Below are 27,402 nucleotides of genomic sequence, written 5' to 3' on the forward strand. Positions count from 1 at the left end.
GTTTAACCATGTCTGTAGATAATACAGTTACAAAACCATGATGCATCTGCAAAAATATACTATCATTCTGAAGAGTAAGATGCATAGTTAATTGCACTGTGTATTATTGTAAATACGTTTAGCATTTTCTTTTGAAGTTTGGGCATTTTCACCCTTAATTCTCATTACCGAAATTTGTCCGGGTTAAATTCTCAGGTCATTTCATACAATTTTACTTTGCAAAAACCTAATTTATTTCAATAAAACACAAAATGTTACTGTATTATGTACAACATTAATAACAATGTTACACTAGTTTAAATGTACATTCAACTATAATATTTATTACGGAAAATCATGTCTGTGGCCATGTTTCTCATTACATAGCACTTTTTCAAGTTCCTGTAAGAACTCCGATCAGTATTTAAATAGTTGTATTTACCCATGATGCATCATCTAGAGCAGTAGCTCTTCGATGAGCCAAGTTAAGTTCATTTATTTGCTTATATGCCATCAGAATGAGGTTCTTAAACAACCCCTTTTACCTTCTCATTACCAAAATGGCTAAAAAGCTGAAATTGGAAAATGTCGGAGAAACATTACATTAACAACATGGAGGCATGAATGGGATTTAGGGATGTGGTCAATTGTTCAAATCAAATTTTATCCAACAATGATCCAGCAGTAGTCTGGACCGAAACTAGGCTACCTGGAAAAAAAATGGCCCTACTACTCTGTCTACACAGGGCTCGACATTAAAACCATTATAACTGTACTGGTGCTCAAAAAGCACAAAATAAAATCTAGGCGCACCAGTATAGATATGTTTTAATTGATTGGGCTATAGCATATTGGGTTTATATGAATTCTAGCTACATTTGAAGCACACAAAGTAATATTTAACCCTGTAAAGACATTTGTTTATTATAAAATGCTAAAATGGTGATACAAAAAACTGCAATTGAAATGACATTTATTTGTGGAATATTACGTTTCTACATTGTGTAAAAACACTACTGATTGAGATGCATTACATTAAATTCTATACTCTCTTTAAGAGCATCATGTTTGTACGTGAGCACATGATCAGTCATTAATTTACTGCTATGACCATTCATCTTCTAAAGAAGCTGTCCTTTTTCCTTTCTGTGCTCCCAAATGTTTAGATATGCTGCTAAAGTAACCAGATTGTTAGCTAGCTAATGAGGTAACATGACGAAACAGGGTATAAACAAATGCCCAGCCCGTGCGTGATTTTGGAACAACACAACATGGTTTATGAACCAAAAAAAAAATCTAACTTTTTGGTCCACCAGCCACTGTTGCAGGTAGATGGAAACCAATCACTCAGAATTCTTACCAGCCAATAAATGTATTCGCCATAATAACACCAAAAGCCCAAACTCTCAAAATCACACTTTTTATAGAAAAACAACATAATTGTATGTTTTAAGGCCAAAACAATGCACATCAGGAGACAACTTTTGAGGTCTAGGGAAGAAAATAATAAAAAATAAACATTTGGGACGGTATAGTTGCCCTTTAATTTCATTTACGCAGCTCAAGAGACTGATGTTTGACTGGCGGTGTTTCTGCATACGCGATAGCAGAGTTCACGAAATAAAAAGACCCCCTATTGATGAAAATCATTATGATATATCGTTCTGCCAGTTAAGCCTACTTTGCAGTTAACGTTTAATTTGGGAAGTTTTATGGGAAAGCCTTTAGAAGTGACATTTCTAACTGGCTACACAAAGTGGTAGTCGCAGGCAAACCCATGTCATTACGTCTTCAGAAAGTTGTGTGTCCAAATGTGACATATATAAATGACAAAGATGTGCATGGTGATTTTCTACACTCCGAGTCGATATTCACATAAGAAGGAATTTCCCTTGACAGCGGCCACAAATTGAGGGAAACAAACATTATTTCCCATTGACCCACTTTTTTTTATTATTGTTTTTACCTTTTTAACTAGGCAAGTCAGTTAAGAACAAATTCTTATTTTCAATGACGGCCTAGGAATAGTGGGTTAACCGCAGCACGACAGATTTGTACCTTGTCAGCTCCGGGGTTTGAACTTGCAACCTTCCGGTTACTAGTCCAACACTCTAACCACCTGCAGCCCATTGTAAGAGATACAACTTAGTTGTAATTATTTTTGTTATACAGAAATAAATACAACTTAGTTGTAATTATTTTTGTTATACAGAAATAACAAAACATGCCGACAAGCTGCTGTGTTGTTCAATGTACATGTAACCAGGTCACAAATCCCGTCCTATGGTTTTCATAGGCCAGTGACATTGAATCATTTCATTTTACTGTCCAAAGCGAATGTATGCAGGCGGCTGGCTATACATTCGTATCCCCCGTGGACCGGTTCGTACATAAACAATTCTCCATTCAGGCTGCAAAGGCGTCTATCTTCCTTAACTTGATTTAATGGCGAGAAGGCGGAAAAAAATCTAGAAAATATTCATACGTTCTTTATGAAACACAATTTTCCACCACCATGCTATGGTGGCCTAATGCAACTTCCTAACATTGTGTACAGTTTTCAGACCAAGGGTAAATAACAGACTGCTGCAACTTGATTGGCTGAACAAGATGCACAACATCCAGGACTTGCATTTATCCACTCTAGCATGGTGGTGGAAAATGGTGTGCCATAAAGATGTTTTACTAATTTTCTTATGCCTTCTCACTATTAAATCGAGTGAAGGAGGAAATCAACGCCTTTGCAGCCTGAATGGAGAATGTTTTATGTATGAACCGGTCCACATGGGATACGAATATATAGCCTTCTGCGTATATTCCCCTTTGACGGTTAGATGAAATGACAATCTGCCGGCCTTTAGGCTACGGTTTGTAATGCTCCCTCGTAGAGAGCCCTGTGGCTTCAGGTTATTTGGCATGGGAAATGTTGGGGACGCATTGTCCAAGTAGGCTATGCGTAGCTACTGTGTGTGTGGAAAACATGTTAACTTGTTTAGTATAGTCCGTTTTTAACTCCTCTCACTACTCGTAGCTGTGTAGTCCGTTTGTTTGTGTTGTTGGTATTGGCTAGCTTAATGTTCTGGTCAGTAGCTAGCTAGCACTCGCATAGCTGCTAGCACTGTCATGAAACGGTATAAGGGAAGCCTGACAATATTACGTTTTGAGAGAAGTAGTGAAAATGCTCGGGACCAGGCAATTTTGAAATGTAATCTTTAGACATCTTTCACTTTTCTTATATGTAGTTTTGTAATTGACCAAAAAAAAGTGCTTTTTGCTGTGAGCCAGCCAAGGTGATCACAGGTTCTTTTCCCCAAAGACGGTGGGGCCACGACGTTCTAATGCCGATTGGGACTATGACTCTCCAACCACAAATGAGCTTCACAGTAGAAAATGAGTTAAATGACTTCCACAACTTTCTTAACAATTCAGCCAAGAGTCATCACACCAAAAGGTGAAAGTGAATACAAAATATTTAATTCAATGATTTTGTTCAAGTGGGGACAATTTACTCTGACACAGGGGTTTATCTGCATACTGGTTTATTTGCATATTTCTACATGCTGACCGCAGCCATGTGATACTTGACTGATCATGATAATGTGATTGCTTAACCTTCTTTTTTTTTGCGTTTGACCGATTTTTTTTTTTTCCCCCTGCCAAATGACACCTAGACTGCATGGTGCAGATTGCAGCGCCATTTACAGAGCTATAAGCATGATGGTTGTCATAGCTCTTTGAATGGTACTGCCATATGTACTGAAATACCAGCTCCATGATCCACTCACGCAGGCAGCCAAGCAGACGTCTGCACATTGTCCTTTGGTATGCTTTTCAGTTCGTAGTGAATAGGGTAAGTGGTTAAATATGAATAGCCTGTGCCCTTTAAGACAAAGTGATAAATGAATGCCTTTCACATGAGAAATAGCTTAAAAGCTGTGCTTGGGTCACATGTTACAGGTAGTCTGACATTTAAAGTCTCATAGATACAAGGTTACTAACTGTAATTTGCTGTACTGCATGTTTAAAACACAAGGTTGGTAAATGTTAAAATCTGATATACAAAACACATTTTACAAGTGGATTTATTGAGACGTGCATGCCTAATTCTTTTATTTTTATTGGGTTTTAAAGTATGGAAAGCAAAATCCATGTCTATTATTAGCTGTATGAGGGTTATGTAAGAGGACTAAAGTACTAAGTGCTGCTGGTTTTCAGCATTTCACCAAGTACCTTCAGCATTTATTTGTCTGTCTGCCATTATATGGGTTCTGAAAGCATGCGCCCGTCTTTGTGCTGGAATCTAAGTAGCACTTCTCAACTGTTATTTGATCGTTGAATGAAATGACTGTCTTTACTTTCACCTTTTCACTGCGCGTGACACTTATGTCAACAGCAGTGTAAGTGCTTTAGCCTACTTGTCATATTTGCTAGACTGTACATTTCCACGTACACATTTTTATATTCTCGAATTATGACAGAAAATGTATTTGACAGAATGTGGAAAACATCACCCTTCCTCCCACCTGTGGCAACCCACACAAACTATAAGAAAGACCAGATAGGCATCTTATAGTGCATTCGGAAAGTATTCAGACCCCTTTCTCCACATTTTGTTACATTTTAGCCTTAATCTAAAATTGATTAAATAGTTCTACACATAATGACAAAGCAACAGGTTTTTAGAAATATTTTCACATGTATTCAAAATAAACTGAAATATCACATTTGCATAAGTATTCAGACCCTTTTCTCAGTACTTTGTTGAAGCACCTTTGGCAGCAATTACAGCCTCGAGTCTACTTGGGTATGACGCTACAAACTTGGCACACCTGTATTTGGGGAGTTTCTCCCATTCCTCTCTGCAGATCCTCTCAAGTTCTGTCAGGTTGGATGGGGAGCTTCGCCACACAGCTATTTTCAGGTCTCCAGAGATGTTCGGTAGGGTTCAAGTCTGGGCTCTGGCTGGGCCACTCAAGAACATTAAGAGACTTGTCCCTAAGCCACTCCTGTGTTGTCTTGGCTGTGTGCTTAGGGTCGTTGTGCTGTTGGAGGGTGAACCTTTTCCCCAGTCTGAGGTCCTGGAGCAGGTTTTCATCAAGGATCTCTCTGTAGTTTGCTCTGTTCCTATTTCCCTCGATCCTGACTAGTATCCCAGTCTCTGATGCTGAAAAACATCCCCACAGCATGATGCTGCCAACACCATGCTTCACAGTAGGGATGGTCCCTGGTTTCCTCCAGACATCACACTTGGCATTCAGGCCAAAGAGTTCAATGTTGGTTTTATCAGACCAGAGACTATTGTTTCTCATGAGTCCTTTAGGTTTCTTTTGGCAAACTCCAAGCTGGCTGTCATATGCCCTTTACGGAGGGACTTCCGTCTGACCACTCATCCATAAATGCCTGATTGGTGGAGTGCTGTAGAGATGCTTGTTCTTCTAGAAGGTTCTCCCATCTCCACAGAGGAACTCTGGAGCTCTGTCAGTGATCGGGTTCTTGGTCACCTCCTTGACCAAGGCCCTTCTCCACCGAATGCTCTGAGTCTTGGTGGTTCCAAACTTCTTCCATTTAAGAATGATGGAAGCCACTGTGTTCTCGAGGACCTTTAATGATGCATAAATATTTTGGTACCCTTCCCCAGACACAATGCTGTCTCTGAGTTCTACGGACAATTCCTACAAACTCATGAATTTTGCCCTGACATGCATTGTCAACTGTGGGACCTTACATAGACGTGTGTATTTCCAAATCATGTCCAATCAATTGAATTTACCAAAGGTGGACTCCAATTAAGTTGTAGAAACAGCTCAAGGATGATCAATGGAAACAGGACGGACCTGAATTCAATTTAGAGTCTCATAGCAAAGGATCTGAATGCTTACAGTTGAAGTTGGAAGTTTACATACACTTTAGGTTGGAATCATCAAAACTTGTTTTTCAACCACTCCACAAATTTCTTGTTAACAAACTATAGCTTTGGCAAGTTGGTTAGGACATCTACTTTGTGCATGATACAAGTAATTTTTCCAACAATTGTTTGCTGACAGATTATTTCACCAATTCCAGTGGGTCAGAAGTTTACATACACTAAATTGACTGTGCCTTTAAACAGCTTGAAAAATTCCAGAAAATGATTTCATGGCTTCAGATGCTTCTGATAGGCTAATTGACATTGTTTCTTGTTTATTTTGTATTTATTTATTTTACCTTTATTTTACCAGGTAGGCTAGTTGAGAACAAGTTCTCATTTACAAATGCGACCTGGCCAAGATAAAGCAAAGCAGTTCGACACATACAACAACACAGTTACACATAGAATAAACAAACATACAATCAATATTATAGTAAAATATATATACAGCATGTGCAAATGGGGTTAAATAAGAGGTAAGGCAATAAATAGGCCATGGTGGCGAAGTAATTACGATATAGCAATTAAACACTGGAATGGTAGAATGTGCAGAAGATGCATGTGCAAGTAGAGATACTAGGGTGCAAAGGAGCAAGATATATACATAAATACAGTATGGGGATGAGGTAGATTGGATGGGCTATTTACAGATTAGCTACAGTATGTACAGGTGCAGTGATCTGTGAGCTGCTCTGACAGCTGGTGCTTAAAGCTAGTGAGGGAGGTAAGTCTCCAGCTTTAGTGATTTTTGCAGTTTGTTCCAGTCATTGGCAGCAGAGAACTGGAAGGAGAGGCGGACAAAGGAAGAATTGGCTTTGGGGGTGACCAGTGAGATATACCTGCTGGAGCATGTGCTATGGGTGTTTGCTGCTATGGTGACGAGTGAGCTGAGATAAGACTGGGCTTTACCTAGCACAGATTTGTAGATGACCTTGAGCCAGTGGGTTTGGCGACGAGTATGAAGCGAGGGCCAGCCAACGAGAGGGTGGGTAGAATATGGGGCTTTGGTGACAAAACGGATGGCACTGTGATAGACTGCATCCAATTTGTTGAGTAGTGTTGGAGGCTATTTTGTAAATGACATCCCCGAAGTCGAGGATTGGTAGGATGGTCAGTTTTACAAGGGTATGTTTGGCAGCATGAGTGAAGGATGCTTTGTTGAGAAATAGGAAGCCAATTCTAGATTTAATTTTGGATTGGAGATGTTTATTGTGAGTCTGGAAGGAGAGTTTAGTCTAACCAGACACCTAGGTATTTGTAGTTATCTACATATTCTAAGTCGGAACCGTCCAGAGTAGTGATGCTGGACGGGGGGGGCAGGTGCGGGGGGCGATCGATTGAAAAGCGTGCATTTAAGAGCAGTTGGAGGCCACGGAAGGAGAGTTGTATGGCATTGAAGCTCATCTGGAAGTTAGTTAAGTGTCAAAACAATGGCCAAAGGTATACAGAATGGTGTCGTCTGCGTAGAGGTGCATCAAAGAATCACCAGCAGCAAGAGTGACATCATTGATGCATACAGAGAATAGAGTCGGCCCGAGAATTGAACCCTTTGGCACCCCCATAGAGACTGCCAGAGGTCCGGACAACAGGCCCTCCAATTTGACACAGTGAACTCTCTGAGAAGCAGTTGGTGAACAAGGCGAGGCAATCATTTGAGAAACCAAGGCTGTTGAGTCTACAAATAAGAAGGTTGTGATTGACAGTCGAAAGCCTTATCCAGGTCGATGAATACGGCTGCACAGTAATGTCTCTTATCAATGGTGGTTATGATATCGTTTAGGACCTTGAGCGTGGCTGAGGTGCACCCATGACCAGCTCGGAAACCAGATTGCATAGCGGAGAAGGTACGGTGGGTTTTGAAATGGTCGGTAATATGTTTGTTAACTTAGCTTTCAAAGACCTTAGAAAGGCAGGGTAGAATATATATAGGTCTGTAGCAGTTTGGGTCAACAGTGTATCCCCCTTTGAAGAGGGGGATGACCGCAGCAGCTTTCCAATCTATGGGAATCTCAGACGATACGAAAGAGTTTGAACAGGCTAGAATAAGGGTTGCAACAATTTCGGCAGATCACTTTAGAAAGAGTGTCCAGATTGTCTAGCCCGGATGATTTGTAGGGATCCAGATTTTGCAGCTCTTTCAGAACATCAGCTATCTGGATTTGGGTGAAGGAGAAGTGGGGGAGGTTGCTGTGAGTTGCTGTGAGGAGCGCAGGGCTGTTAACCGGGGTAGGGGTAGCCAGGTGGAAAGCATGGTCAGCCGTAGAAAAATGCTTATTGAAATTCTCAATTATAGTGGATTTATCTGTGGTAACATTGTTTCCTTGCCTTAGTGCAGTGAGCAGCTGGGAAGAGGTGCTCTTATTCTCCATGGACTTTACAGTGTTCCAGGAGGACATCAAGCTTAGATTGCAGGATGGCCGGGGTGTTAACCATGTCACAGTTTAGGTCACCTAGCAGCACGAGCTCTGAAGATAGATGGGGGGCAATCAATTCAACATACGGTGTCCAGGGCACAGCTGGGGGCAGAGGGTGGTCTACAGTAAGTGGCAACAGTGAGAGACTTGTTTCTGGAGAGATGGATTTTTAAAAGTAGAAGTTAGAATTGTTTGGGTACAGACTTAGAGAGTAAGACAACTCTATTTGAGTCAATTGGAGGTGTACCTGTGGATGCCTACCTTCAAACTCAGTGCCTCTTTACTTGACTTCATGGGAAAATCAATAGAAATCATCCTAGACCTCAGAAAAGAAATTGTAGACCTCCACAAGTCTGGTTCATCCTTGGGAGCAATTTCTGAATGCCTGAAGGTACCACGTTCATCTGTATCAACAATAGTATGCAAGTATAAACACCATGGGACCACGCAGCCGACATACTGCTCAGGAAGGAGACACGTTCTGTCTGCTAGAGATGAACGTACTTTGGTGCGAAAAGTGCAAATCAATCCCAGAACAACAGCAAAGGACCTTGTGAAGATGCTGGAGGAAACGGGTACAAAAGTATCTATATCCACAGTAAAGCGAGTCCTACATCGACATAATCTGAAAGGCCGCTCAGCAAGGAAGAAGCCACTGCTCCAAAACCGCCATTAAAAAGCCAGACTACGGTTTGCAACTGCACATGGGGAAAAGATTGTACTTTTTGGAGAAATGTCCTCTGGTCTGATGAAACAAAAAATAAAACTGTTTGGCCATAACGACCATCGATACAGTATGTTTGGAGGAAAAGGGGGACGCTTGCAAGCCGAAGAACACCATCCCAACTGTGAAGTACAGGGGTGGCAGCATCATATTGTGGGGCTCTTTGCTGCAGGAGGGACTGGTGCACTTCACAAAATAGATGGCATCATGAGGTAGGAAAATTATGTGGATATATTGAAGCAACATCTCAAGACATCAGTCAGGCAGTTAAAGCTTGGTCGCAAATGGCTCTTCCAAATGGACAATGACCCCAAGCATACTTCCAAAGTTGTGGCAAAATGGCTTAACAAAGTCAAGGTAAGTCAAGTCGCCATCACAAAGCCCTGACCTCAATCCTATAGAACATGTTTTGGCAGACCTGAAAAAGCGTGTGCGAGCAAGTAGGTCTACAAATCTGACTTCGTTACACCAGCTCTGTCAGGAGGAAGGGGCCAAAATTCACGCAACTTATGTGGAATGTTTGACCCAAGTTAAACAATTTATTGGCAATGCAACCAAATACTAATTGAGTGTATGTAAACTTCTGACCCACTGGGAATGTGATGAAAGAAATAAAAGCTGAAATTAATCATTCTCTCTACTATTATTCTGACATTAGACATTCTTAAAATTAAGAGATCCTAACTGACCCAAGATAGGGATTTTTACTTGGTTTAAATGTCAGGAATTGTGAAAAACTGCGTTTAAGTGTATTTGGCTAAGGTGTATGTAAACTTCCGACTTCAACTGTATATAAATAAGGTTTTTCTTTTAATATATTTAAACTGTTTTCCCTTTGTCATTATAGAGTATTGTGTGTAGATTGATGAGGAAAAAAATACATGTAAAGAATTTTAGAATAAGGCTGTAACGTAACTAAATATGGAAATAGCCAAGGGGACTGAATGCTTTCCAAATGCACTGTATAGGCAACATGAATGCACCTGTGACATTTCATTAAAAAGTTGGCATATGAATTTAAAGAACACAAGTGCAAGGTTGACATTCAATGCATGCTCCCCTAGTTACAGAAAGGAGCATCAACCAATCAGTGAATAGTCTATCTGATGGTCACATTGTAGCGCTGTTGAGGAAAATCTACCACTGAAGTCAGAAGAAAGGGTCTCTCTCTCAAGGGGCTTTATTGGCATGGGAAACATGTTTATATTGCCAAATAAATTGAAATAGATCATAAACAAAAGTGAAATGAACAGTAAACATCACACACAATTGTTCCAAAAGAATAAAGACATGTCAAATGTAATATGTCTGTATACAGTGTTGTAATGAGTAGTTAAAGTACAAAAGGGAAAATAAATCAATATAAATATAGGTTATATTTACAATGGTGTTTGTTCTTTACTGGTCGCCCTATTCATGTCGCAACAGGTCCCAAATCTTGCTGCTGTGATTGCAGGTCGCAGTTGCAAATGAGAACCTGTTCTCAACTAGCCTACCTGGTTAAATAAAGGTGAAATAAAATAAAAAAATAAACACTGGTATTTCACACAATAGAAATGGGAGTTTATCCAAATGTATTTGTTTTTGAATTCTTTGTGGGTGTAATCTGAGGGAATGTGTCTCTAATGTGGTCATACATTTGGCAGGAGGTTAGGAAGTGCAGCTCAGTTTCCACCTCATTTTGTGGGCAGTGTGCACATAGCCTGTCTTCTCTTGAGAGCCAGGTCTGCCTTCAGTGGCCTTTTTCAATAGCAAGGCCATGTTCACGGAGTCTGTCCATAGTCAAAAATGTCCTTCATTTTCAGTCAGTCAAAGTGGTCTGCCACTGTACTTTTTTGTTATGGAAGGTTTGGGAATCGCTTTCTTTTAGGTGGTTGTATTATTTAATTATACTCTGCATGCATTATTTGATGTTTTACATTGTACACAGGGGATATTTTTGCAGAATTCTGCATGCGGAGTCTCAATTTGGGGTTTGCCCCATTTTGTGAATTCTTGGTTGGTGAGCGGACAACAGTCCTCACAACCATAAAGGGTAATGGGTTCTATAAATGATTCAAGTATTTTTTTGCCAGATCCTAATTGGCATGTTGAATTTTGTTCCTTTTGATGGCATAGAAGGCCCTTCTTGCCTTGTCTCTCAGATCGTTCACAGCTTTGAGGAGGTTACCTGTGGCACTGATGTTTAGGCCGAGGTATGCATAGTTTTTTGTGTGCCCTAGGGGAAAGGTGTCTAGATGGAATTTGTATTTGTGGTCCTGGCAACTAGACCTTTTTTGGAACACCATTTTTTGTCTTACTGAGATTCACTGTCAGGGCCCAGGTCTGACAGTCTCTCTCGCTCTCTCTCTCTCCCCGTCAGTGTTTCCACCTTAAACATGAGTTGAATTTTTTGGGATTAACTCTGAACATATGATTTAAAGATGTTTGTTTTACACTGTCAGGGCATCACCTAAATATGAGGGTTTTCCTCTTCAAGTGGACTGTAGGAAATTCAGCACTCTGGGCTATGTTGGACACAGTCCAGCTGCAGGTTTTCTTGGAGTGTCCGTTCATTTTAGAGTACTCCTTCCATTTGTGGTTTCTGCTCTTTGTCATAGTGGTGTAGTATAACGTATCAATTATCATAAAAGCAACCATTGTGTCTTCAATATCAAATTTTATTTGTCACATACACATGGTTAGCAGATGTTAATGCGAGTGTAGCGAAATGCTTGTGCTTCTAGTTCCGACATTGCCGTAATATCCAACGAGTAATCTAACCCAACAATTTCACAACAACTACCTTATACACACAAGTGTAAAGGAATGAATAAGAATATGTACATTAAAAAATATATGAATGAGTGATGGTATTGAACGACAGGCAAGATGCAGTGGATGGTATAGAGTACAGTGTGTGTATATATATGTATATATATATATATATATATATATATATATATATATATATATATATATATATATATATATATATATATATATATATATATATATATATATATATATATATAGAAAGTAATGTAGGGTATGTAAACATATACAAGTGGCATTGTTTAAAGTGTCTAGCATTGATTTAAAGTTAATGTCTATGAAGTGGCATTGTTTAAATTTATTACATTTATTACATTTTTCCATTATTAAAGTGGCTGGAGTTGAGTCAGTATGTTGGCAGCAGCCACTCAATGTTAGTGATGGCTGTTTAACAGTCTGATGGCCTTGAGATAGAAGCTGTTTTTCAGTCCCTCGGTCCCTGCTTTGATGCACCTGTACTGACCTCGCCTTCTGGATGATAGCGGTGTGAACAGACAGTGGCTCGGGTGGTTGTTGTCCTTGATGATCTTTATGGCCTTTCTGTGACATCGGGTGGTGTAGGTGTCCTAGAGGGCAGGTAGTTTGCCCCCAGTAATGCTTTGTGCTGCTCCCTCTGCGGTTTCCTGAAGTCCACGATCATCTCCTTTGTTTTGTTGACGTTGAGTGTGAGGTTATTTTCCTGATACCACACTCCGAGGGCCCTCACCTCCTCCCTGTAGGCCGTCTCGTCGTTGTTGGTAATCAAGCTTTAGTGTGGCAGGCTTGATTGATGATTGAGTTGGAGGTGTGCATGGCCACACAGTCGTGGGTGAACCCAGAGTACAGGAGAGAGCTGAAAACGCATCCTTGTAGGGCCTCAGTGTTGAGGATCAGCGGGGTGGAGATGTTGCTACCTACCCTCACCAGGGCGGCCCGTCAGGAAGTCCAGGACCCAGTTGCACAGGGCGGGGTCGAGATCAAGGGTCTCGAGCTTGATGACGAGTTTGGAGGGTCCTATGGTGTTAAATGCTGAGCTGTAGTCTATGAACAGCATTCGCACATAGGTATTCCTCTTGTCCAGATGGGTTAGGGCAGTGTGACTGCGATTGCGTCGTCTGTGGACTTATTGGGGTGGTAAGCAAATTGGAGTGGGTCTAGGGTGTCAGGTATGGTGGAGGTGATATGGTCCTTGACTAGTCTCTCAAAGCACTTCATGATGACGGAAGTGAGTGCTACGGGGCGGCAGTCATTTAGCTCAGTTACCTTAGCTTTCTTGGGAACAGGAACAATGGTGGCCCTCTTGAAGCATGTGGGGACAGCAGACTGGGATAAGTATTGATTGAATATGTCGGTAAACACACCAGCCAGCTGGTCTGCGCATGCTCTGAGGACGCGGCTGGGGATGCCGTCTGGGCCTGCAGCTTTGCGAGGATTGACACGTTTAAATGTTTTGCTCACGTTGGCTGCAGTGAAGGAGAGCCCGCAGGGTTTGGCGGTGGTCAGTGGCACTGTATTGTCCTCAAAACGAGCAAAGAAGTGAAATGTGAAGAGATTTAAAAGTCACTTTTGTATGAATTAGTCAATGAAACACCACACCTCTAACCATCACGTGTGTGGTGCAGCATGGTCCTGAATTATAAACGCTTATGCTCTCCTGTTGGCGATGAGCAGGTAAACACTAGCTGATATTTTTTTATGTTGTGTTTCCTAAGTTTTCCGCCCATTTGAAATATGTAATGTCATCTTGGGATGTTGTCTGCCAGCAGCTAGCTACAATTATTCATGAACAGCAGTCTGGTCTCACCTGAGTCAACGCTCTTCACCCTACTGTATTCCCCTGGCTGTGAGGCACACAGACTGTGATTTTTTAAATAATTTAAATGTAACCTTTTATTTAACTAGGCAAGTCAGTTAAGAACAAATTCTTATTTACAATGACGGCCTACCCCGGCCAAACCCGGACGACACTGTGCCAATTGTACGCTGCCTTATGGGACTCCCAATCATGGCCAGATGTGATCCAGCCTGGATTTGAACCAGGGACTGTAGTGACACCTCTAGCACTGAGATGCAGTGCCTTAGACCGCTGCACCACTCGGGAGCCAAAATTATTGGAATGTTCTCAAAGAAAATGCAATATTATTTTTCTCCCATCGGAAAGCGGGGATAGGACCCCCTTTAGTGCGATCCTCACCTAATCTATGGCCATAGAACTTCAGGTGTTGGGGCCGGGCCTCTGAAAAAGTATTGCAAGATTTTTAAAATCTGGTTTATGTGAAGACAAAAAGGTATCAGACTTGTACATTTACAGCACACTCCTCTCCACAACACATGTTTAAAAACATGTTCACACACAAAGGTTTACTCTGTCTTATTCTCATTACTCAACACTGTCTCTCTCTCTCTCTGTCAAACACACACACACACACACATAACCACACAAACATCTGAATTGCAAGGTAAACAGACTTCTCCTCTCCCAGGGGACTCATAGGTACGTTTCTTATTTTTGCTCTCTCCATGTTGGCTCCTCATTCCAGTCAAAGAAACAATCAGGTCAGGAATGCTCTACCACTGCAACGGCAACCGTCACTCAACTAGAAGTAATCAAACTATCTTTGTTCCATGTAGAGTTTCAGCATGTTGATGTTATTATCTTAAAACAGACACAACGTTCCTCCAACTACCACAGCTGGCTTCCCTGTGTGTTAGCTAGCCTGGACACCCACAGCTGCCTGCTGGAATTTGGTGCCTGTCTGGCCCCTGCCCTGATTGTGTGTGTGTGTGTTTCTAACCAGCCAGGGAACTGTTCGTATTCTGGACCCCTCACTGAAAGATCAATCACACTGCTTGGCTTCTCTCTGTGGTCCTGCCAGTCTTGCACTGGGCCCTGTTTGGAGTTCCATGTCTATATCCAGATTAGCATATGGGCATTCTGTATGATGGAGCTCCATGTCTGTGTCCAGATTAGCATATGGGCATTCTGTATCCAGATTAGCATATGGGCATTCTGTATGATGGAGCTCCATGTCTGTATCCAGATTAACATATGGGCATTCTGTATGATGGAGCTCCATGTCTATATCCAGATTAGCATATGGGCATTCTCTATGGTGCCATGTCTCATTTAAGGCTCCCTTCAAATACATTTCTATATTAATGAATATCTTATGTAAATGAGGTTCCTATGTTAATGCGACTTTGCATAAATAAATACTGGAAACAGTGGGTAGTGGCTGTGGAGTAGTACCCTTCAAGTCAAATCTGGGGTCGCCCCCCTGCTGGCGTGCCTGTCCCTCTTCTGGAGAAAGACAGGTGGAACGTGAGCTCCAGTGTAATGAAGGGAGGCCCCTCCTGCTGTGTCCCGATGCCCTCCCTGTGCCCTGTGTCATGTAAAAATCTTCCCAGCGTGAAATAGTTCCCAATCGTTCTGATTGTGTTGTGATTGTGACATCATGTTGTAAAGATTTTCACAGCGTGAAAATGTTCCCAGTCAATAATTTGCACGTGTGGATGGCTGAGCTCGTGCAGATGTTTCTCTCACACCCCCTCGCCCTTGATTTGGCTAGCTAACTATCATAATTAGCTATAAACTGGTAAAGATGGCATCTTCTCAGAGGTGTGCAGTTTTAACTTGTTTGAATAGCTAACTAATTAACTAAAAAACATATCTGCACTGGCAATCGAAAACGTAGCACCCAAGTTTTTGCAATTGCAAAAAATCTCTCACATCAACCCTCAGCACTTTGACACACAAGTCCGGGAATTTATATGCTGACCTTACGCCTCAACAAGCTTCTGATTGGTCAGAGTCAATACTCCTGGCCACCATTGATTTGCAGGTGTGTGAAGCAAATGCGCATGCAGACAGAACAGTTTTTTGAGGTTGAGGGAGGGTGAGAGAGAAACATCCGCATGAGCTCGGACATACACAAAAAATGATGCAATTATTGAACTGGGAACATTTACATTTTAGAACACAATCAGAACGATCAGAACTATTTCACGCTGGGAAGCTTTTTACGTGACACCCTTGTGTGAACCAGAACATGTTGGAGTAGATTAGTTTGTAATAGATTCCATCTCCTCCTCCAAAAGAAGGTTGGAATTGCAGAATTAACTTGCTCCTCTTGGTAATAGGCATCTGGGTTTTGCTTCCCTATTTAATTCCAAACAGCTCAGTAAGGAAGCTTTGACCCCTGCTCCTCTGCCATAGATTGTGCTCCTTAGCAGGCTGAAATGGAAAAACATTTATTCTTCGCTCTGACGTCGCCCAGATAAACAAACTGAAAAACATGTTATTATCTAATTAGTTAGATTCTCAGCCCCGCTCTCTGATTCATTTAATTTCACTATTTATATTTTCAAACTGATGCCCAACTGTTTAGTCATTCTCTGAACAAAGTTGTTCAGACAAAATTTGTTAGAATGAGCACATGTATTTATTCTCCAAGACCAAAGTTGAAAAGTTTAAGCCTTCACAATAAATTATGGTGTTCACTTTGAATTACCATCCTCTACCAGAGAAGCTTCAAATGTATACAGTAATTCTTGTTCTAGTTACATTATGGAGTTTGTTGAACTCTCAGAGGCAGCACTGTGTCTAACCCAAAGTGAAGCATATGGCACAGATCAAACACTTGACTGCTGTGGCCACAGCTGAGTGGCTGTTATGCTGTGGTCAGTGGTAATGAGCCATTAATACCAATGAGATGAGACCTGGGCTCATATCCACAAAGCGTCTCAGAGTAAGAGTGCCGATCTAGGATCAGTTTTGCCTTTTAGATACTAATGAATAAGATTATATTGACAGATCCTAGATCAGCACTCCTACTCTGAGATGCTCTGTGGATTCGGGCCTGAGTAGGAGTTCTCTCGAACACTTCCTTGATCATCCACCACCAGTTTACTGTATTGCCAGGGCAGGTGACAAAAGGCAGATATTTGTTCCTATTTCTAAACTTGCCCAAGTAACAGTTTTGGATTCAGGAAGCCTACATTGTTTGACTTCTAATTCTTAAGAGTCTAAGCCGTTGGTGGTGCAGGAAATAAACACTCAGGAAATATACAAAAGTTTTAGAACACCTACTAATTCAAGGGTTTTTCTTTATTTTTTACTATTTTCTACATTGTAGAATAATAGTGAAGACATCAAAACTATGAAATAACACATATGGAATTATGTAATAACCAAAAAAGTGTTAAACAAATCGGTGGTATTTTATATTTGAGATTCTTCAAATAGCCACCCTTTGCCTTTGACAGCTTTGCACACACTTGACATTCTCTCAAGCAGCTTCATGAGGTAGTCACCTGCAATGCATTTCAATTAACATGTGTTAATTGAAATGTGTGGGGGGGTTAAAAGATGAAGTCCATTTTATGTTAAGAACAGCTCAAATAAGCAAAGAGAACTTTACTTTAAGGCATGGTCAGTCAATGCGGAAACTGGCTCTCATGAGGACCGCCACTGGAATGGAAGACCCAGAGTTACCTCTGCTGCAGAAGATAAGTTCATTAGAGTTATCAGCCTCAGAAATTGGAGACCAAACAATTGCTTCACGGTGTTCAAGTAACAGACACATCTCAACATCAACTGTTCAGAGGAGACTGTGTGAATCAGGCCTTCATGGTCGAATTTCTGCAATGAAACCACTACTAAAGGACACTAATAAGAAGAGACTTGCTTGGGACAAGAAACACGAGCAATGGACATTAGACCAGTGGAAATTTGTAATTTTGTCTGAAGTCCAAATTGGAGATTTTTGGTTCCAACCGCCTTGTCTTTGTGAGATGCGTGTGAGTGAACAGATGATCTCCGCATGTGTATTTCCCACCGTAAAGCATGGAGGAGGAGGTGTTATGGTGTGGGGGTGCTTTGCTAGGGACACTGTGATTTATTTAAAATTCAAGGCACACTTAACCAGCATGGCTACCACAGCATTCTGCACCGATACACCATTCCATCTGGTTTAGGCTTAGTGGGACTATAATTTTGTTTTTCAACAGGACAATGACCCAACACACCTCCAGGCTGTGTAAGTTTTTATTTAAGCAGGAAGGAGTGTGATGGAGTGCTGCATCAGATGACCTGGCCTCCACAATCACCCGACCTCAACCAAATTGAGATGGTTTTGGATGAGTCGGACCGCAGAGTGAAGGAAAAGCAGCCAACAAGTGTTCAGCATATGTGGGAAGTCCTTCAAGACTGTTGGAAAAGCATTCCAGGTGAAGCTGGTTGAGAGAATGCCAAGAGTGTGCAAAGCTGTCATCAAAGCAAAGGGTGGCTATTTGAAGAATCTAAAATATAATATATTTTGATTTGTTGAACACCATTTTGGTTACTACATGATTCCATATGTGTTATTTCGTAGTTTTGATGTCTTCACTATTATTTTACAAAGTAGAACATAATAAAAATAAAGAAAAACCCTTGAATGAGTAGGTGTTCTAAAACTTTTGACCGGTAGTGTAAATATATATATTTTTTAAATATATATATTTTTTGACACATATTTAACCCTTTTTTTTGGGGGTAGGCACAAAACTACCTTTATACTTCCATAGATTTTTTGAACTAGTACTGGTTACCTTCAGACGAGTCCCGCGGCACTTGTGGGAGCCGTAGAGCAAAACGGAGAACACCGTCGTGCTTGTGAGAATCTTCCATTTTCCATTAGTTTGTAGCCTAAACGGTTTGGATGCTACAAACAGAAGTTGGCACATCAACGGTACCAACTTCAGACGAGTCCCGTTGGGGTTGTAGAGAAAATCAGAGAACACCCTCGTGTTCCTGAGAGTCTCATATTGCCACAGAGTGGTCATATTAGTTTTTTAGGCCAAACCTTTCTGACTGAACGGTTTGGCCTACCATTCAGACGGTACAGAGTTTTTCGTGAGAAGACCGATTTTCGGGATGTAGTTCGGCCACCTTCAACCGCAGATGCAGAAGGCTGCCATGGGCAGATGCGGTGGATTGAGATATGTAAAAAAAAATATATATAAAAAATGATATCTCTAGCTTAACCTTTCTCCTACAATTTCCATCAAAATCCGACTGTTTAAGCTGTAGCTTTCTGTATTATTTTTTTTGCATGGGGTGCGTCTCAATCCACTGCATCCGCCGATGGCAGAACTAAAGCGGTGTTTGTCAGACCATGAGACATCCTGAAAATCGGTCTTCTCACTAACCCCTCTGTGGAAAGACGAGACTTTCATCACAATGGTGTTCTCCGTTTTTGCTCTACCACCCGACAAGCCTCATTTGACTAATATGACCACTCTGTGGAAAGGTGAATCTGTTACAAACACGTACAGTAACATGCCGGTTGTTTTGCTCTAACAAGACTCGTCTCAAGGTCATTAGGTACCAGTAAAAAAAAAATGTATGGAAGTATATATGGAGAAAGAGAGAAATAGTTTCCTGATCTTTCTTATATCTCTCAGATATAGAACAGACACTTCAGAACAAACGTTCTTTTGATTTTTTGGGGGGGGACAATCTGTTCCATTTAGTGAATCTGTTATTCAGTGAGTTATGGGCTAATAGCAGTAATGCCAAATTCAATGTTTCATCAAATATTTTTGAAATATATTTTTTGATACCTTTAAGTGGTCTTAAAATGTTTAATAAAATAATTAAATGATCCTTGGTATGACCATCTTAAATCAGTTCCATGTGTTATCTTAGTAGAACCCCCTACCCCGGCTTTGACAGGGCTTAGACTCTAGAGGGTTTTAAACTGACAGATTCTGATGGGATTTTTTTTATTATTAGGCTACTTAGATTAACACACCGTCACTAGACTCTAGGGGGTTTAAAGCCCAGCGACTAGCAAAACTGTTTATATGAACCGTAAGACAAGCTCTCTAAAAGGTTTGGATGGATTACATTAAAATGTCAGCGGTTAAGCGTTAATAAAGTCAGGATGAGAATCAGAGAGAGGGCAGCAGAGAATGGGTGGTGGCCATGCCAGTCAAGAGGGTGCTCTGGCCTACTGTATGTGTTGCTGCTATCCCTTAGTACAGCTCAGGAGCTGCTATAGGGATACAGAGAAAGAGAGGAGATGGACTCATCTGCCCCTCCATCACTGCATCATAATGTACTATACCTAAGTCATGTGTTTCCAGGGCATTGTATCCATTAGGAGCAGTGTCACCATCTTCCTTTCAGTCTGTGGTTCTCTCTGTGGGTAATTGGTACCACTATATCAGTTGTACCACTACAAGCAGGACATTTTGTGTTAAACACTGCAATGTGGTAGCAATTTTGGGTTCTGCTCCATTGGAAAGCTCTAGCACATTTCCTTAAATCCCGGAACATTAGACAGTTGAGTTTTTTTTATTTTTTAAAGTACATTTCACAGCCAATTTCTAAGCAGGAATTGCCTTTGGTTTGGTTGTTTATGAAAACAGATCCTAATGGTTTTAGGATGGCTTCCACCTCTCAAACAGAGACAATGAGTCAAAATGACAGTGAATTGTTTGATACACTTCAACGTAAGCGATTTACTCCAGAGAAATCACTCATGATATGGTTTCCAAATGGTGTTTCTTTCTCACCTGTTTGATGATTGGCTTTCTGGCACGTGGGAAATGTAATTTAGTTAGCGTGATTATTTTATGCAATGAGTTTTGCCATATTCATGTCTCAATTTCCCTTGAAAGTGTGTTTTAGATTTGGAGTGAATGAATGATCACGTTACAGTCAATGTGACCGTTTTGTACTTTATAGGGCGCTCATTCCAACTTCTGATTATATGTCCTTTGATTATATGATCAGTGCAAAGCGTCACAGAAGTTGAAGAAATACGAAACTGTTGATCATATCGCTGACTCATTTGAGAGTTGGCGAAGTAATGTTTTACTGTGTCAGGAGAAATAAGTATTAAGAAAACATCTGTGGCCCTAAATTTGTCAAAGTTAAAATCATGACTTGCGTCTAAAATGTGCAGCCGGATGGTTTTCACTCACCGTTCTGTATCGTCAACATGACACGATTTCAGCCATCCATTAAAGGAAAAATGTCTGCCTTTTTGGTGTATCTTCAAGTTCTCATGATGCCAGATGGTGAAAGGGATAGTCATCTCAAGTAGGAGTATTGTAGACTTGGCACTGGCTTGGCTCAGCCTCCTATCCCACTTTTCTATGTTGGATAGTATGATTTGTGGGGTATAATTTGTATAGTGGATCTGAATATTGTCATTTAAAGCATGCTGACATTGTAGGTTTATCACTAATCCTGATTTATCATGACCCTTAGCGTGAACCAGTTAAGGTTTCACTGAAGTTCCACTCCTTTATTGCAGCCAACAACAACCCCAGAAAAGAGAAAGTCAGGCTCACCTCTGCAGAGCCAACCCCAATTTACTGTAATCCCATAGCTTCACATTAACCAGACTGCTTGAATCAGGCAGGAGTGCTGCTCGCTTCATGTGGTTTTAAGTTACTTAACAATACCTCTCTCATTTTAAGGGTAGGCTACAAGTTCAACAAAACGGTGAGTCCTGTGTGAAATCTATTCTGTTCATTCTGTGAAATGTTTGTTTTAGGAGTTCATCATCAAAAAGTATTGATGCATCTCGGATATTAAAGTTAATTGAATGATTACCCAATGTCAGTTTGAAATTAAATGTTACATTCTGTGTTTGTATCATTTCAGGTATGCTGCCCTGCACAACGGAAACCATATTGAAAAGGAAAAGCAGTCGTTGCAAACAGAGGATAGAGTCGCCGGAGTCCTGCTTCTGACAACCACAGACAGTCACAGGCACTACCCTGTGCAATCTGAGACAGGGACTGGGCCAGAACCAGCCCTAGAGGGAGTCATTCCAAGGCAGCCTCTCCCACTGAGAGACCGCCAAACTAACATGTTTGGACTGAATTCTTAGTAGCGGGATCGATTATGGACTGTGGAATACTTTAAGGTGAATAATGTTGCCAAAGCTATTTGATATTAACTTTGTTTTAAGATATGTCGTTTCGTATTTCCTTTGCTTAGGAAAGGAAGAAAAACACTCATTCTTTCTGATCCACTATAGCTAGCTCTGTTAGTTAGCGGATGTTCCAGTAATGCTTAGTGTTATCTGTCACCATTATAAACATTTCAATAAGCTTTATTGATCTGAGGTGCAATTTCACACAGGCACAGAGGGCTCATAACCCCTTCATTTAGAATGAAGTATTAACTTGAAAATGTTCTCATTTTTTTCAACTTCAGGTCTCTTATCTCTCTGTCATAGGTGCCCTATACTCAATCACTATCAGCCTAGATCCCATAACTTTCCTTTGATGCTTTGCATAATCTTCAAAAGCCGAAAGTGATAAAGTATTTTAGCACACCCACGGTATAGTATGGTATGTGATGAAACAATTCAGCCCCTGAAGTGCATTATTAGCTACTACACTTTATAAATCATCCCTTCTCTCTCATGACTCCTCTCTCAGATGTCGACAAAGATGGACCATGCAATAAGATGGACGTGTTTTTAAAGATTATGGTTTGCTGAAGCAATTTAATCTTGGTCAAAGTATTTTGCCTCCTACTGATGCGTGTTGTCTACTAGAGTATGTGGGTACATGCTTGAGATCATGTCCTATACTTCATGAAGGGCCCCTCTCAACACCACGTGTTCAGTCTAGTCCACAGCAACATCCCATTTCTTATGCATTACGAACAGTAGTCCGAAAACATTTGCTAGAGTGTACTACAATTTTCCGGCATTTTGTATTCATGAACAATCCAAGGTATCTCTTGAAATGTATATTTACCTGCACCTGAAATGTGAACATTGACTTTCTTTTCCTGTGCCATTCCAAAGCAAACCATTCCACTTGCTGAATCCTTCAGTAGGCTACCAATGATGACTAGCTCGTTTAAAAGGCAATCGCCACCAAAGCCAGCATTTCATTTTCAATGAGTCACCAAATAGAGGCTCAATGGTTCAGTTAATAACATTCTGTCCAAAACACTGGGAATATTTCCTTTCAGAAAACAATGCAAAGAGATCATACATAGTCATATACAGCAGGAGGTAAAGAATACCAACTGCATTTTCCCCATACATTCATCTGTTAAACACACATTCAAGCGACGTCTCCCAGCAACTTAAACAAAATGACCCTGTTGGTTGAACTTCCTGATGAAATGTCCAATCTTAAAGGGGCAGTGCAGTCAAACATTTACCTTTTTTTTTTTGTATGATATTTCCAGACTATCAGGTCGAAATTACACCCTGAAATTGTGAAAATCATGAAAATGCCCTTTAAGTGTAAGCTTTTTGAAGAAAAACCAGCAGACACTATGCCTCCATGGAATGAGTTTGACACCCCTACCCTAGAGTCTAGACCAGAGTTTAACAACCCTCTCCTCAGATGTTTCACATTTGAGTTTTAACCCTAAACTACCACATCTGATTCAATTAGGCAAAGGCGTGAGGATTAGTTGACTAATTGAATCAGGTGTACCAGTTTAGAGTTAAAACAAAAATGTGAGAGGGTTGGGAAACCCTGGTCTAGATGATCCAATCGGATGTGTCAGTACATCCACACGATCAGTCTGAGCATTTCAATGGCAAAAGAAGGCTCAGGGAAATAAATGATAGACAAATATATTTTGATTTACTTCCACGAAAAACACTCAGTGATTTATTAGACACTGAGTGATGATTTTTAAAAATCAAATGAAAAAGACTGCATGAGGCTTTAATAGAAAGCCCAGCAGATGATCCTGTTTTTATAATGTACATGTTGATTCGTAAATATCAGAATTACCATTTTAAGTTGTCTCTGAGTGGGGTGTTTGGGGCAAGGTTGAGTGTGTTACGCAGTGTCCAGTAGCATTAAGCCATAAGTCATTACATCCATCCTGTCTTCCTCCTTACAAAACCAAAATGTCAGTCCCTCCCTCCTTCCCTCCTGTCCTTGGACTCAATCTTTCCCATGAAGATTTTTGAAGTGGATTTAACAAGTGACATCAATAAGGGATCATCGCTTTCACCTGGATTCACCTGGTCAGTCTGTCATGGAAAGAGCAGGTGTCAATAATGTTTTGTACACCCAGTGTAGGCAGAGCCTTTACAGTGCTATACCCTTCTGGAACAGATTTTAAACCAATGTTTCTTTTTTTCATGCTCCTCAAAAAAAGCTATTTATCTCAGACTGTGACCTCTTCATAATTGAAGCACTAGCACTTTAGTAATATATAGATAAGGATGTAAAAAAGTATTTTAATCAGTTGATCGTCCACGACCAATTTTATAAACAAAGGTATTTTGATCACTTAAATTATTTACTTTCCTTTTCATTCATCCTGAAGATTTTATTTTGTATTGTATTTTTGATGATACATTCAGAAAAGTCTGTAGTGCATTATTTTGGATACAAAGGTAAATGCCACATGTACAATCCATGAAGACCCATTCTAATTATATAATAATCAAAATAGTCTCAAATTGTTCCCTTTGTGAGTGGGACTTTACTTGCTTACAGTGAAAACAATGCAACGTAATGTTTGTCCATGAACAATCGTAAAATTTAATTTGTATATCTTTGTTTGTGTTTCCTTTTCAGGAATTTAATTCAGCCAATTAAGAAGATGATATATGCATTGTACTTCCAGCATAATTAAGGCTTATATTTCTGGGATTTTAAAGTGTACATAGATGAATATTCTTCAGCAAAAAAAGTGTGATATGAGTCTGTCTCTTCAGTGAGCTTGAACAAAGCAATTATAATGGCTTTATATTCTTCATTCCAGTAGCTCTGCTGGCCTATCCTTCCAGCACAGTATAATGATAAAGCCTGAACATGTAAGCCACCATATACTACAGTACACATATGTGTATGCATAGTCACATACAGCTGTTTGTTTATGTTCATAAACCTTGTACATCACAACATTTTATTGCTAGTTTTCAATTGACGTGGCCAGCATAAGAATTTCACCCAGACTCCAAAGGAGGGGGTTACCCTTCATGTTTTGTTTGTGATAATAGATGTGCTGCGTATATAATCCCCTGGTTCCGGCAGTTTCCATGACACCTGGAATATACAGCTCTGTGATCAACATGTATGGCACATTATGTGTTGGTGGTTGAAAGTCCAGAATTAGAACACAACCTGTGGAGATTTTAAGAGGGAAAACCACCTGCGGTAATAACATAACTTTCATCATTTACTTTAGTTACACCCCTGAGGTAGATTTGAAAGGAGAACCGTCAACTACCTAATTTTATACTGTATAGTCAGATACCAGTTACACAATATGCAGCCTAATTATTTATCAGACGTTTTAAAAACAGACGTGATACTAGGAATGGTACAGTAATACATTGTACTTTCCCTGTGAATAGTCCTGTAGGACCTCCTTTAGGACTTGTTGAATTACATACACGTAGAGTTGGGACAATCAACCTAAAATGATCGACACCGACCAAATCGATCACTTATCGCAGGCATTTCGTCCATTAGGATAAGTAGCCTATACTAGAGAAATGTGAAGTTTGAAATGAGTTTGCTAATATGGGTGATTGTTAATGGAACAGTTGATGGCTACAACCATCAAACTAGTAGTAATAGTTTAAAGCAGGGATCCCCAACCTTTTCTAGCATGAGAGCTACGTTTAAAAAAACAGCTGCAGCTCTTCCTTGGGTCCTTAGTGTACAAGAGAAAGTAGTTCCTTATGTTTTTTTTGTCAATATACCTGGTAAAATAATGGTTTATAAACTACTCGAAGCGGGGCCCTTAAAAATCTGATTTTTTTTCTCACAAAAATTCTGTTTTAGATTTTCCTAAATTACATTGCTTTATTTTTCACTTTGAAAATTCCTATTGTTTATAGAGAAACAACATTGGATGTTCTGAGTTTAAATCACATAAGACTTTTTTTTTTTTTAGGTGTGGAAATTTAGAAATTTAGATTTTTGATTGTAATTCCTGTTTAATTGCGCATCTAGCGACTGAGGAATGTGCCGGTCTAAAAATGGTTCTGTACTGCTGCTTCTCAATTCATGACAAAGTATATCATACAAATTACAGTATATACTTACTTATGATATACTTCTGCCTGGTAAGCCAGCTTGCGGTTAACATTTAATTGAGAATGTTTTGGGGGAAGTTGTATATAGCATACTTCAGAATTGTTTGAAGAGCTACTCATAGGTTGGGCTTCTCGTGATCGACCTGTTGGAGACCCCTGGTTTAAAAAAGATGTGGTAAAGTTTAAGGTAATGTCATAAACGTATCATTCTATTTAACATTAACGCACAAATTCTGGCAATTTATCATGATCTGGATTTATTCTCCATATCGCCCAGCTCTACATGCATGTACGTAAAGGTTAAGGCGATGATTGATTAATTAAATGCTTCACCTGTTCATTAGTGATCAGAACCACAGGCATCTGTCCCCGTGGTGTGTTCCCAAGCCTCTGCATGTTGAGAACATCTGAGAGAGGCTGAACTCTTGAGTTGGGCCGTATCCACAAAGCGTCTCAGAGAAGGAGTGCTGAGCTAGGATCTGTCTATACAATCTTATTCGCTATGAACTAAAATGCTAGAATGATCTTAGATAAGCACTCCTACCCGGAGATGGATACGGACCCAGTTGTCTAGAGACAGAGGCAAGGGACGGCATCTGGCGTAGAGTCACAATGTAATATACAGATCAAGTCAATTGTAACCTACATAACTCATCTGGGGAGATATTGGACAATGAGGAAGAATAAAATGAAATATGCCGTTTCAACAAACCAAAGTTTGTTGCAGCAAATGTCATACCTCCAAACATACACAAATGTTGCTACTTTTACAACTCAACACAGTATTGCGTTTTTAAAGGTTTGTTCAGATATAACCAATGTCTGAGAAAGAGTTGTATCTCAAAGCCATACATTCCCTTTAGGTTTGGACGCTTTGGTGCAATCGTTTTTCAGTTTCAGTTAGTCCCCAACATGTCGTCACCATGCCTTCACCCTAGGAACCTCCTCCAACCTTCCCCTCTCACTCTTTGGGTGCCACCTCTGAAGGCAGTGGAAGCTCACAGCATGAATGTGTTGTACAGTAAATCTCCCAACAGTGTTGTTGAAGAATAAACTTTTGTATTAAAACTCCTCAGTGTTTATTTTGATGGAACACAGATGAGTCACTATTTTCATGAACTTCCTCTCTGTCAGTGGGCCAGAACGTGTATGACTTTTTCTGCTGGTAGGTGAGCGCTCTAGTAAATAAATGATGATTTAAGACAGAGAGATGTTATTAATCCCCGGCGTCAAGTTTATTTTAGGCATCACCTGGTTTCAATAGGGAGCATGCTAGTAATTTAGATGACAGATACTATTATCATTCAACCACTCCATAGAGCATTAGTTGTTTATTCCAAATGGAACGCATTTGCAGTCTTTTTCTCTTCAAACAGAATGAGTGAGGGAGTGGAGTGTTCATTGGCTGCCTAGCTTGTTATATAATCGTGAATAAAGAGGGTCACTCCGGTAGGTAACCTTTACCCTTTTACCATAGGCAATGGCCTTCTGTTCCAGTCCCGCAGCACAGTTAAAATACAGCCTAATGATTCAGACAGCAGGAGA

At 40.4% G+C, this 27,402-nt stretch overlaps 1 protein-coding gene across 2 annotated transcripts in view; it reads left to right on the forward strand.

The window, feature by feature from the left end:
• Positions 1–25,557, forward strand: part of LOC112220734 (5-hydroxytryptamine receptor 4) — a 135,030-nt gene extending 109,473 nt beyond the window's left edge. The window contains exons 8-9 of one of the 2 annotated variants that reach the window (XM_042302892.1): positions 21,293–21,317; positions 21,480–25,557. The gene's annotated coding sequence lies outside the window, so the exon portion shown is untranslated. The remainder of the gene's footprint in view (positions 1–21,292; positions 21,318–21,479) is intronic. The other variant, XM_042302893.1, reaches the window with a different exon arrangement.
• The last annotated feature ends 1,845 nt before the right edge of the window (positions 25,558–27,402 follow it).

This window comes from Oncorhynchus tshawytscha, linkage group LG21 (assembly GCF_018296145.1).
Source record: "Oncorhynchus tshawytscha isolate Ot180627B linkage group LG21, Otsh_v2.0, whole genome shotgun sequence".
NCBI classification, from domain to species: domain Eukaryota; kingdom Metazoa; phylum Chordata; class Actinopteri; order Salmoniformes; family Salmonidae; genus Oncorhynchus; species Oncorhynchus tshawytscha.